Below are 12,625 nucleotides of genomic sequence, written 5' to 3' on the forward strand. Positions count from 1 at the left end.
CCTCCTCTGTCCCTGAGAGGGCCAATCTTCCCTCTAACCATCCTTTTATTTCTAACATAGGAGTAAAATGCCTTAGGATTTTCTTTAATCCTACCCGCCAAAGCCATTTCATGGCCCCTTTTTGCCTTTCTGATGCCCCTTTTAAGTTCTCTCCTACATTCTCTGTATTCTTCTAACGCTATCTCTGTCCTCAAATGCCTAGATCTAATGTACGCCTCCCTCTTCCTCCTGACCAGGTCCTCAATATCCCTAGTTACCCACGGCTCTCTAATCCTACCCTTCCCATCCTTCCTCTTGACCGGCACGTGCCTTTCCTGCAAAGATTTTAGTTTTCCCTTGAGAGACTCCCACATACCCAGCGTCGACCTGCCATCAAGCAGCTTACCCCAGTCCGTATCTTTAAGATCCTGCCTAATCCGGTTGTATCTAGCCCTCCCCCAGTTTAACACCCTCCCCTTAGGACAGGCTTCATCTTTATCCATTAATATCTTAAACCAGACAGAGTTGTGGTCACTGTTAGCCACCTGCTCTCCTACTTCAACGTCAACCACCTGCCCAGGCTCATTCCCCAGAACCAAGTCCAGTATAGCCCCCTCCCTGGTCGGGCTATCCACATACTGCTCCAGGGATCCTTCCATTACACACTGTACAAATTCCTCCCCGTCAGCACCCTCTGATCTCGGCACCTTCCAGTCTACCCCGGGGAGATTAAAATCTCCCACTACCACCACCCTATTCTTCCTGCACTTATCTAGAATGTCCCTGCTTATCCCTTCTTCCACAGCCCTCAGGCTGTTGGGCGGTCTGTAGTACACACCCAACATAGTAACATCTCCCTTCCTATTCCTCAACTCCACCCATAGCGACTCGATTCCTATATCCTCTATTCCTCCCTCCCTCTGCACTGCTATGATGCAATCCTTAACTAACAACGCCACTCCCCCACCTCTCTGTGACCCTCCCCTATCACGCCTGAAGCACTTATACCCGGGAACATTCAACTGCCAGTCCTGCCCTTCCTTTAACCAAGTCTCTGTCACCGCCACCACTTCCAACTTCCTTTCGAACATTATTGCCTTCAGTTCATCTGTTTTGCCAGTCACACTCCTAGCATTGAAACACATGCACCGAAGACACTCAGAAACAATTCGATCCTTCTTCCTACCCTCTGGGCTTACCCTATCCCCAATCCCAGTTCCGTCCACATCCCCACCCCCCCTCCATATTAGTTTAAACACTGCCGAAACACTCCAGCTAACCTTCCAGCTAAGATATTCACACCCTTCCCAGTTAACTGTACCCCATCCCTCTTATATATTTGCCCCTCTTTCATAAAGACTTCCCAATGGTCTACGAATCTAAAACCCTCTGCCCTACACCAATCCTTCAACCACGCATTGAGTTGGAGTATCTCATTATTTCTAGCCCTGCTAGCCACAGGCACTGGCAGCAGCCCAGAGAACGCCACCCTGGAGGCCCTACATTTCAGCCTAGCCCCCAACTCCCTGAACTGCCTACGTATGTCCCCCCTGCACTTTGTTCCTACATCCTTCTCTCCTATGTGCACTATCACATCAGACTTTTGTACCTTTTTCCCACCGGAAGGCGGTGGAAGAGAGAATGTCCAGGGTACATGGGGTCCTTGATTACGCTGGCTGCTTTTAAAGTTAAAGTTTACTTATTAGTTACAAATAAGGCTTACATTAACACTGCAATGAAGTTACTGTGAAAATCTCCTAGTCGCCACACTATGGCGCCTGTTTGGGTCAACGCACCTAACCAGCATGTCTTCCAGACTGTGGGAGGAAACCAGAGCACCCGGAGGAAACCCACGCTGATGGTGACCCAAGCCAGGAATCGAATCTGGGTCCCTGGTGCTGTGAGGCAGCAATGCTAATCACAATGCCTCCCCACCACCACCATCCCCCTCCCCCTTTCTGAGGCAGCAATAAGTATAGGCAGTGTCAATGGATGGGAGGCTGGTTGGAGTGATGGACTGGACTTTGCTCATGACCCTTTGTAGTTTCTTGTGGTTTTAGACAAAGCAAGAGCCATACCAAGCTGGGACACAACCGGAAAGAATGCTTTCTATGGTGAATCTGGCGAGATTCATAGCAGTCATGCCAAATTTCCTATTGAATTGAGTGACTGTAAACTTTGTAGACTCCCAGAAGACCAGGCCCTGGGTGCGGGGGGGCTGGTCAAATAAGGCCAAATTAAATCCTGTTTCCTCAGACTCAAAGCGATTGTGTTCATATGCTGAGTGAGAAAAGGAAACCAACCTCTTGAAGGGTGAAGGTGGTCTATTGGGTGGCAAACGTGAGTGAGTCAAATTCAGGGAAGTAGCTTAGATACCCCACAGAGCCTAGAATAATGGGGGCAATTTCACGAGCATGTTCGCCCCAAGCATAAAATGGTGACGCGAGCACAAAATCTCATGAGAATTCAGGAAACCGAATTGTCATTAGTGTGATCTCATTCCCCAATTTTCCCCGCCTCTCACCGATGATGTAACCATGTAGGCTGGAGCTTCATTTAAATGGATTTGAATACCTTTTTTCAGATTATTGACGGGCCTCCCCACCACACGGCACCCCCCCCCCCCCCCCCCCGCAAATCCCCAACTTGGCTGCAGCAAGAGCGTGGCACCAACGGCCGGTAAGATTCCGCCTGAGATGTTCAGCACTTTGCTGGATGCTCTTCCTTGGATTAAGGTGGTCTTGGCCCAAGGATCACCAGGTGTCACTTGGGACGCTGCACTTTATCATCAAGGAGGCTTTGAGGATGTCCTTGAAGTGTCGGGTTGGTTCGCCCCTTCTCTAATTACCAAGCTGAAAGAGGCACTGACAAGAGACTCGGAGCAGGTTCAAAGCTATGATGGCGCATGGCGGCCATGGCACCCTCTGAGTCAATCCCACCGCTAGCCGTTCCCCAAGATAGCACACGTGCTTAACAACTCGGTGCCGTACAATCAGATTCTTGGCAAGAGCATTCTGCACCCTGACAGATTTACAAATCAGACCATCTGGCTCCCAAAACACTCATCTCCATTTCAAAGGATGCACAGTTTGATTGGACCTCAGCCAAAACACTGACTGAGGCCTTCAAAGCTTTCACAGCCAGGCCAGGATTTCTGTTGCAATTGATCACGAATGTCTACATTTGGAAGCCTGATGATTTACGTTAATTATTTCTCTCATAGCGTGTTGATGGGGAAGGGAAACCGTCTCCTTCAGCTGTCTGATGAACTGTTTATCTGTACGAGGTCTCATGCTGAGACAAAAGAGATCCTTCCAAACACAGCGGCCGTGTTTGCTGTTTTCCAAACAAGCTGCAAATTCGAACACAACGTTCCAGCTTTATTACTTCAGGCTGAATATCTTCAGATATCTGTCACAGCTAGAATGGCTTCTTTAATACGTTGAAGGGATGCGCATCCTCGGAGCAAATAACCTTCTTGTGCCTTGATTTTGATCTCTTTTCCAGCATTAATAAAGATCGCAGACAAGTTCAGAAGGAAAGTAAACATTAGCTAAATTTTCACCATTGTTCATGCCAAGGACCGCGTTTCACTTTTGAGTAGTAAATATTATGTACAATAATATTAAAATATTATGTACAAGGTCTAGTTAGGAATTAATAAGGGATCACGAGGTAGATAAGTGTGATCTAATCTAACTGTTTGTTTGGTCAGAACAGTGGGCACACAGTGGTTAGCACTGCTACTCCACAGCACCAGGGTTTGATTCCTGGGCTTGGGTCACTGTCTGTGTGGAATGTCCAATTTTTTTAGCTTTATTTGTGTTACAAGTTATTACAATGAAGTTACTGTGAAAATCTCCCAGTCACCACACTCTGGTGTCTGTTCAGGTACACCAAGGTAGAATTTAGCATGGTCAATGCACTTAACCAGCATGTCTTTGGGGAGGAAAGGGTGGCACCCAGAAGAAACCCACACAGATATGGGGAAAATGTGCAGACTCCCAAGCTGGGAATTGAACCTGGGTCCCTGGCATTGTGAGGCAGCAGTGCTAACCACTATGCCACCAACTTTTACAGATGCACCATAGAAAGCATTCTTTCTGGTTGTATCACACCTTGGTATGGCACCTGCTCTGCCCAAGACTGCAAGAAACTACAAAAGGTCGTGAATAAAGTCCAATCCATCACACAAACCAGCTTCCCATCCATTGACTCTGACTACATTTCTCACTGCCTCAGTCAAGCAGCCAGCATAATTAAGGACCCCACACACCCCGGACATTCTCTCTTCCACTTTCTTCCATTGAGAAAAGGATACAAAAGTCTGAGGTCACGTACCAACCGACTCAAGAACAGCTTCTTCCCTGCCGCTGTCAGACTTTTGAATAGACCTACCTCGCACTAAGTTGATCTTTCTCTACACGCTAGCTATGACTGTAACACTACATTCTACACTCTCTCGTATCCTTCTCTATGAACAATATGCTTTGTCTGTATAGCGCACAAGAAACAATACTTTTCACAGTATACATGTGACAATAAATCAAATCAAATTCAAACCATACCACCCACGTGTCTGGGTGGATTTCCTCCAGGTAACCCGGTCACCTCCCACAGTCTGAAAGATGTGCTGGTTAGGTGCATTGGGCGTTCTAAACTCTCCCTCAGTGTACCCAAACAGACACCGGAGTGTGACAACTGGGGGATTCTCACAGTAACTACATTGCAGTGTTAACGCAAGCCTACTTGTGACACTAATAAAGAAACTTTCACATAATGTCGTGACAGTGGTATGGTTAGTCCAAGACTGATTTGGCAAGCTCCGCCCACTGCAGAGCTTGAACCCCTAAGTCACCTGACCCATTATCTTAAAGGACACAACATACATAACCAAAGAGGGGGGGTAAACAGAGGTGACCCCTAAATTAGCATGGAGACACTTTCCCTGTCAAATAAAGGGTGGGACCTCAAAGCTGGAGAGCCTATGGGGGGTCTTCTGGTCTGAGAGGGCCTGAGTCTGTTTTCTATTTTAAGTAATAAAAAAAAGTTGCAAAGTTCTCTCAGTTTTACAGCAGACAGGGCAGCATTGTGGAGGTGGAGAGGGGAAAATGCACTGAAGGGCAACCTTTGGCACAGCCCATGGGGGCACTGAAAATCACCCCAGCCTGCCTTCCTCCTAGCAGTTAAACTTTTCCCTACTTCACGTTGTTTTGCAGCTTTCATTTAAACACCTTCCAAGCATTCCAGTTTAATGAGACAAACAAGGACAGTAATTAAATTATTTCTTTATTTAACACTTCTAAAACCAATTCAAACACAAATATTTGCAACTCATTAACTCTTCGCTGAATTTTAATTCTAACTGAACATCAACTTTAACTAAACATCAACTTTAACTACTTACCTGGAAATAGGTACTGCCAAGTTTAGGAAAATCTTAGCCAAGAAATAAGCTCGATGTAGAATCTATCTTCTCCTTCTCTGAAGCATCCTTCAGGGCACAGTTCTTCTTGCAATGGTTAGTCTCTTCAAGTTATCGCTGGCAAACAAAGGACTCACATGTCTCTTTATCCACAATTCTCCACATGCTTCTGGAAGATTCTCTGCCATTCAACCAATGAATTGATCAAAAACATCCAATTGCATCGTTCAATTAGTCCAATCAAATGCAGCCGGAATAATGTCATCGGTTAATGTAAACAACTTCCCTTATCTGTGGTGCTTCAGATCACAGCTCCCAGACCAGAGCCACCTTACCACCTGCAACTGGTTTTCATTTATAAGTTGACCAAAATTCCCAGCATGCTTAGCCCTCAGCCAGAATAGCCATTTTAAAGCCACTATTCCATTATTGTTGTCAAATGTTCAAAGGAGCTGTTCTTTCTCCATCCACAGTATCGGGAGACTGGAGGCCAACTGGGTCAAGGTTCTAAATAACTCAAACTGGCTACCTGCTTCATTAGGATAAGGTTGGGTCTAAGAGGTGGGAGCAATGGGAGTCATGAACACAACTCAGAAAAAGTTGACAGCCCAGGGAAGTACTGACACAATTCTGGGGCCTCAACTACCTCTGCTCTGGATCTTCGCAGGAAAATCCAGCTCCAATAAGTTACTTTGCCTGTAGAATTCATGTTAATCCATGATTGCAAGGATTTGCTTTAGAAAGGGTTCTAGTTTAGTTGTGAGCTGTATCACTGGCAGGGAGCAGGAAGACTCTAATTACAATTCCACAATCACCACCGACGCTCAGTAGCAGCATTGTGTACTATCTACAAGATGCACAACAGCAATTCACCAAAGATCCTTAGACAGCACCTTCCAAACCCATGACCACTTCCAACTAGAAGGACAAGGGCAGCAGATACATGGGGACACCACCATCTGTAAGTTCTCCTCCGAGCCACTCACCTTCCTGACTTGGAAATATATCGCCATTCCTTCGCAGTCACTAGGTCAAAATCCTGGAATTCTCTCCCTAGCAGCATTGTGAGTCAACCCACAGGACATGGACTGCAGCAATTCAAGAAGGCAGCTCACCACCACCTTCTTTCCAAGGGCAACTAGGGATGGGCAATAAATGCTGGCCAGCCAGCGATGCCCATGTCCCACAGATATAAAAAATAAGTGTGACACCACACCTTGTAGTAAGCTATAGATAGTAGCATCAAATTGGTTAGCAGGTTCAGAGCAGAACAGAGGTCCATACCATAAGATTGTACACAATCCATTCCCAGTTTGAGCTGAATTAACAAGAAAGAGAAGAATGAAGACAAAGTGTCTTCTCCCAGTTGGAAGGTATCTTGGATGAAGCCGCGTAGGCCTCAGGTGCAACCTCAAAGTCAAAAGTGGACTGACGCTCACTGCTGTCCAGTCAAATCCAAGCATGAATCAAGAAGGGTGGCATGGTGGCACAGTGGTTAGCACTGCTGCCTCCCAGCATCAGGGACCCGGGTTCAATTCCCGGCTTGGGTCACTGTCTGTGTGGAGTCTGCATGTTTTCCCCATGTCTGCGTGGGTTTCCTTCAGGTGCTCTGGTTTCCTCCCACAGTCCAAAAGACTTGCTGGTTAGATGCATTGGCCATGCTAAATTCTCCCTCAGTGTACCCAAATAGGTGCCGGAGTGTGGTAACAAGGGGATTTTCACAGTAACTTCATTGCAGTGTTAATGTAAGCCAACTTGTTGCAATCAGGCCATTGGGATTGACCTATTGGAATATGAACTTCTTGATCAAGGAGGCAATTAATGAGCCAATCAGGGAGTCTTTGCCTTGTATTTAACTGGGTGTGTTGGTTCCTCTGACACCTCCTCAGGTAGACGGCGAACGCTTTGTGTAAATAAAGGGGTTTTGGTGAAGGGACTTCTACCTCTGAAGACTTATTACACATGTGACACCAATAAATAAACTTAAATTGAATGGAAAGAATGTTTTTGTATCTTTGTACCCGGGTCCCTGGTGCTGTGAGGTAGCAGTGCTAACCACTGTGCCACTGTGCAATGGGGCATGGCTGGCAAGGTCAGCATTTGTTACCCATCCCTAATTGCCCTTCAACTGAGTGACTCCCCAGGCCTGTTCATAGTGCCATCAAGAGTCAGCAGCATTGCTGTGGGTTGGGCAGACCCACACCAGATGATTAAGAATGGCAGATTTCCTTCCCTGAAGGACATTAACCAGGCACATTCTTTATTCACATTAACAAAAATCGATGATAGCTGTCATGGTCACCATTATTGATAATTGGCTTTCAATTCCAGATTTTATTAATTGAATTTAAATTATGTGGTGCGATCAGAACCCACGCCCCCAGAGGGTTAGTCAGCCTGAGCTTCTGGATTGCTTTTCCAGCGAAATTACTTTCCCACCACACTATCATATCACCTCCATTCTCCCTCAAGCCCTTCCCCCTCCTCCCCTCTTCCCAGGGTGGCACAGTGGTTAGCACTGCCACCTCACAGTGCCAGGGACCCGCGTTCAATTCCGGCCTCAGGTCACAGTCCGTGCAGAGTTTGCACATTCTCCCCGTGTCTGCGTGGGTTTCCTCCGGGTGCTCCAGTTTCCTCCAACAGCCCGAAGGATGTGCGGGTTAGGTTGATTGGCCATGCTAAATTGACCCGGGGTGTCATGGGGGACTAGCAGGGTAAATATGTGGGGTTGCGGGAATAGGGCGTGGGTGGGATTGTGATCAGTGCAGACTCGATGGGCCGAGTGACCTCCTTTGGGGATTCTATGATTCCCCCCAAAAACCTATTTGTGGTTGACTTTCACACTTTACAACATCACCTGAAACTTTCCATTGCTTTTCTGCCTGTTTACTGAGAGATGGCCATTATCTGTGATAATTCCAAGTCTTCATTTACAACAATTAGAGTGAAGTTGTATAAGAAACACCGTCAGTTAAGATACTTAAAGGACTTATTGATCCAAGACTCATTTGCATTATTTTCCAGACGCACTGTCCACCATTGATAAAATCTTATTACAACCTTTTAAATAGATTATTTCGATGCATCAGCGAACCTTGAACATAGAGATGCACTCAGGTCCGATCCCTCTTACTGCTCCCAGAGCTTTTAAACCATCAATTACTTCCTGCTTGCTAAGGAGTTTACACTTAACAAGATGCAACTGCCAAAGATGTTTCTGAAGTGCAGGAATTTGAAGCACAGCAAAGATTAGAGAAATGGAAAAGAATTACAAGAGATAAATAATGCATTAAGTCGCAATAATTAATGCTGGGCCCAGAGTCAAAACCAAAGCAGCCCTTAAAGATTTTCTGCCCACTTGAATATTTTAATGTCCTGCATTCCTTCTGCTGTCGGGCGTACGCTGAAGACACTTGTGCAAGGACGTAGTGGCTTTGGAGGAAATACGGAAAAGGTTTATTTACCAAGATGTTGCCTGGTATGGAGAGTATTAGCTATGAGGAGAGCTCGAATGAACTGAATCATAGAAACCCTATAGTGCAGAAAGAGGCCCTTCAGCCCATCGAGTCTGCACCGAACACAATCCCACCCAGGCCCTACCCCCATATCCCTACATATTATACCCACTAATCCCTCTAACCTACACATCCCTGGACGCTAAGGGACAATTTCTCAGCATGGCCAATCAACCTAACTCGCACATCTTTGGACTGTGGGGGGGAAACTGGAGTACCCGGAGGAAACCCACGCAGACACGAGGAGAATGTGCAAACTCCACACAGTGACCTGAGTTGGGAATCGAACCCAGGACGCTGGAGCTGTGAGGCAGCAGTGCTAACCACTGTGCTACGGTGCCACCCTACAAACTGGGATTACTCTCACTGGAATGACAGAGGCTGAGGTAGTGGGGGTGATGTGGTGAGGGGGTGGGGGGGGGGCGGGGGGGCGACCTATAAGACCATAAGACATAGGAACAGAATTAGGCCACTCGGCCCATCAAGTCTGCTCTGCCATTCAATCATGGCTGATACTTTTCTCATCCCCATTCTCCCATAACCCCTGATCCCCTTATTAATCAAGAACCTACTTATCTCTGTCTTAAAGACATGCAGTGACCTGGCCTCCACTGCCTTCTGCAGCAAAGTGTTCCACAGATTCACCACTCTCTGGCTGAAGAAATTCCTCCTCATCTCTGTTTTAAAGGATTGTCCTCTCTGGTTCTAGTTTTTCCTACTCGTGGAAACATCCTCTCTATGTCCGCCTGAGAGAAATGTATAAAATTATGAGGGGTATAGATAGGGTGAACGGCTGGAAGCTTTTTCCCAGGGCAGAAACGATAACTACAAGGGGGCACAAGTTCAAGTTAAGTCGATGGGGTGGGGGAATATGTTTAGTGGTGATGTCTGGAGGAAGTTTTTTACAGTAAGAAGTCTCACAACACCACCAGGTTAAAGTCCAACAAGTTTATTTGGCAGCACTAGCTTTCAGAGCCTCAAGCTCCTTCTTCAGGTGAGTGAGGACTTGTGATCACAAACAGGGCATATAAAGACACAAACTCAGTTTACAAGATAATGATTGAAACGTGAGTCTTTACAGGTAATCAAGTCTTAAAGGTACAGACAATGTGAGCAGAGAGAGGGTTACACACAGGTTAAAGAGATGTGCATTGCCTCCAGCCAGGACAGTAAGTGAGATTTTGCAAGCCCAGGCAAGTCATGGGGGTTACAGATAGTGCGACATGAACCCAAGATCCCGGTTGAGGCCGTCCTCATGTGTGCGGAACTTGGCTATCAGTCTCTGCTCAGCGACTCTGCGCTGTCGTGTATCATGAAGGCTGCCTTGGAGAACGCTTACCCAAAGGTCAGAGGCTGAATGCCCATGACCGCTGAAGTGTTCCTCAACAGGAAGGGAACAGTCTGGCCTGGTGATTGCCGAGTGATGTTCATTCATTTGTTGTAGTGTCTGCATGGTCTCCCCAATGTGCCTTGGGACATCCTTTCCTGCAACGTATCAGGTAGACGCTGTTGGCAGAGTTGCAAGAGTATGTACCGTGTACCTGGTGGATGGTATTCTCATGTGAGATGATGGTATCCGTGTCAATGATCCGGCATGTCTTGCAGAGGTTGCTGTGGCAGGGTTGTGTGGTGTCGTGGTCACTGTTCTCCTGAAGGCTGGGTAGTTTGCTGCGGACAATGGTCTATTTGAGGTTGTGCAGTTGTTTGAAGGCAAGAAGTGGGGGTGTGGGGATGGCCCTGGGGAGATGTTCATCTTCATCAATGATGTGTTGAAGACTCCGGAGAAGATGTCGTAGCTTCTCTGCTCCGGGGAAGTACTGGAAGACGAAGTGTGCTCTGTCCACCGTGATCTGTGTTTGTCTTCTGAGGAGGTTGGTGCGGTTTTTCGCTGTGGCACATCGGAACTGTTGATCGATGAGTCGAACACCATATCCTGTTCTTATGAGGTCATCTCTCAGCGTCTGTAGATGTCTGTTGCGATCCTCCTCGTCTGAGCAGATCCTGTGTATGCGGAGGGCTTGTCCATAGGGAATGGCTTCTTTAACAGTTTAGGGTGGAAGCTGGAGAAGTGTCTTTTACACAGAGGGGATTGGGAGCCTGAAATGCACTGCCAAATGAGGTGGTTGAGGCAGACATATTAGCGACATTTAAGACTTATCTTGATAGGCAAATGAATAGATGGAGAATAGAGGGATACAAGCAGTTGTCTAAATAGGACCATGTGATCGGCACAGCTTGGAGGGCCGAAGGGCCTGGTCCTGTGCTGTATTGTTCTTTATTCTTTGTTACTTGATTTGTCGTACTTAATGGGCCAGTTGCCTGCAGAAGCACTGGCGTTGCTGTCTCTGAATCTGGTGACAGATGGCCCTCTGAGCACTCATTGCAAGATCTTAACAAATGCTATTCAAATTTCTGGAGTTTACTTTTTTGTTTCATGAGAAGTGGGCATTGTTGGCAAGGCCACCATTTGTTGCCCATCCCTTCATTGCTTTCAAACTGAGAGGTTTGCTAGTTAAGAGTCAACCACACCACTATGTATTGCAAACCAATGTCTCGCTGATGATTATGTGGTGACTGTGATGAACTCAATGAGGCCCATGAGGTGGGCCTCTTTGGAGTATGAGCTCCCTGATTGAGACAATCACTACCTCGATCAGGGAGCTCATACTCCATGATGGTCCACATCGTGGGTCTTGTTGAGGTCATTACAGTGACATCATCAGAGGCATTTTGGGAGATCTTCCCTCTCTTCCACTCTGGACTATAAGCAAGCAACAACAATCTAATAAAGCCCCGCAAACTGGTTAAATAACCTACTCTATGGTAACATTTTCATCCTTTTTCTTTGCCATATAAGCTACCAAAGGAAATAGTTCAAGCCAAAATGTTGTCTGATTTCAGGAAGAAATTAGATATAGCTTTTGGGCTAAAGGGATCAAGGGATATGGGGGGAAGGGGGAATCTGGATATTGAATTCAATGATGAATGGGTGGCCTGGTGGCACAACAGTTAGCACTACTACCTCACAGCACCAGGGATGTGGGTTCGATTCTAGTCTTCAGTGACTGTGTGGAGTTTGCATATTCACCCAGTATCTGTGTGGGTTTCCTCTGCGTTCTCTGGTTTTCTTCCACAGTCGGAAAGGCACAGTTGTAAGATGGATTGGCCTATGGAAGTTGTCCCTTGGCATCAGGGGAATTAGCAGGGTAAATGGGCGGCATGTTAGCACAGTGGTTAGCACTGTTGCTTCGCAGCTCCAGGGACCTGGATTCGAATCCCGGCTCAGGTCACTGTCTGTGTGGAGTTTGCACATTCTCCCGGTGTCGGCGTGGGTTTCCTCCGAGTGCTCCGGTTTCCTCCCACAATCCAAAGATGTGCGGGCTAGGTAGATTCGCTGTTCTGAATTGCCCCTTAGTGTCCCAGGATGCAAAGGTTAGAGGGATCAGTGGGTAAATATGTAGGGATATGGGGATAGGGGCCTGGGTAGGATTGTGGTCGGTACAGACTCAATGGGCCGATTGGCCTCTTTCTGCACTGTATGATTCTATGGGGATAGGGGCCTGGGTGGGATTGTGGTCGGTACAGACTCAATGGGCCGATTGGCCTCTTTCTGCACTGTATGATTCTACGGGGATAGGGGCCTGGGTGGGATTGTTGTTGGTGCAGACTCGATGGGCCGAATGGCTTCTTCTGCACTGTAAGGATT

Source organism: Carcharhinus amblyrhynchos, chromosome 14 (genome assembly GCF_965287045.1).
Source record: "Carcharhinus amblyrhynchos chromosome 14, sCarAmb.v2.hapA, whole genome shotgun sequence".
NCBI classification, from domain to species: Eukaryota; Metazoa; Chordata; class Chondrichthyes; order Carcharhiniformes; family Carcharhinidae; genus Carcharhinus; species Carcharhinus amblyrhynchos.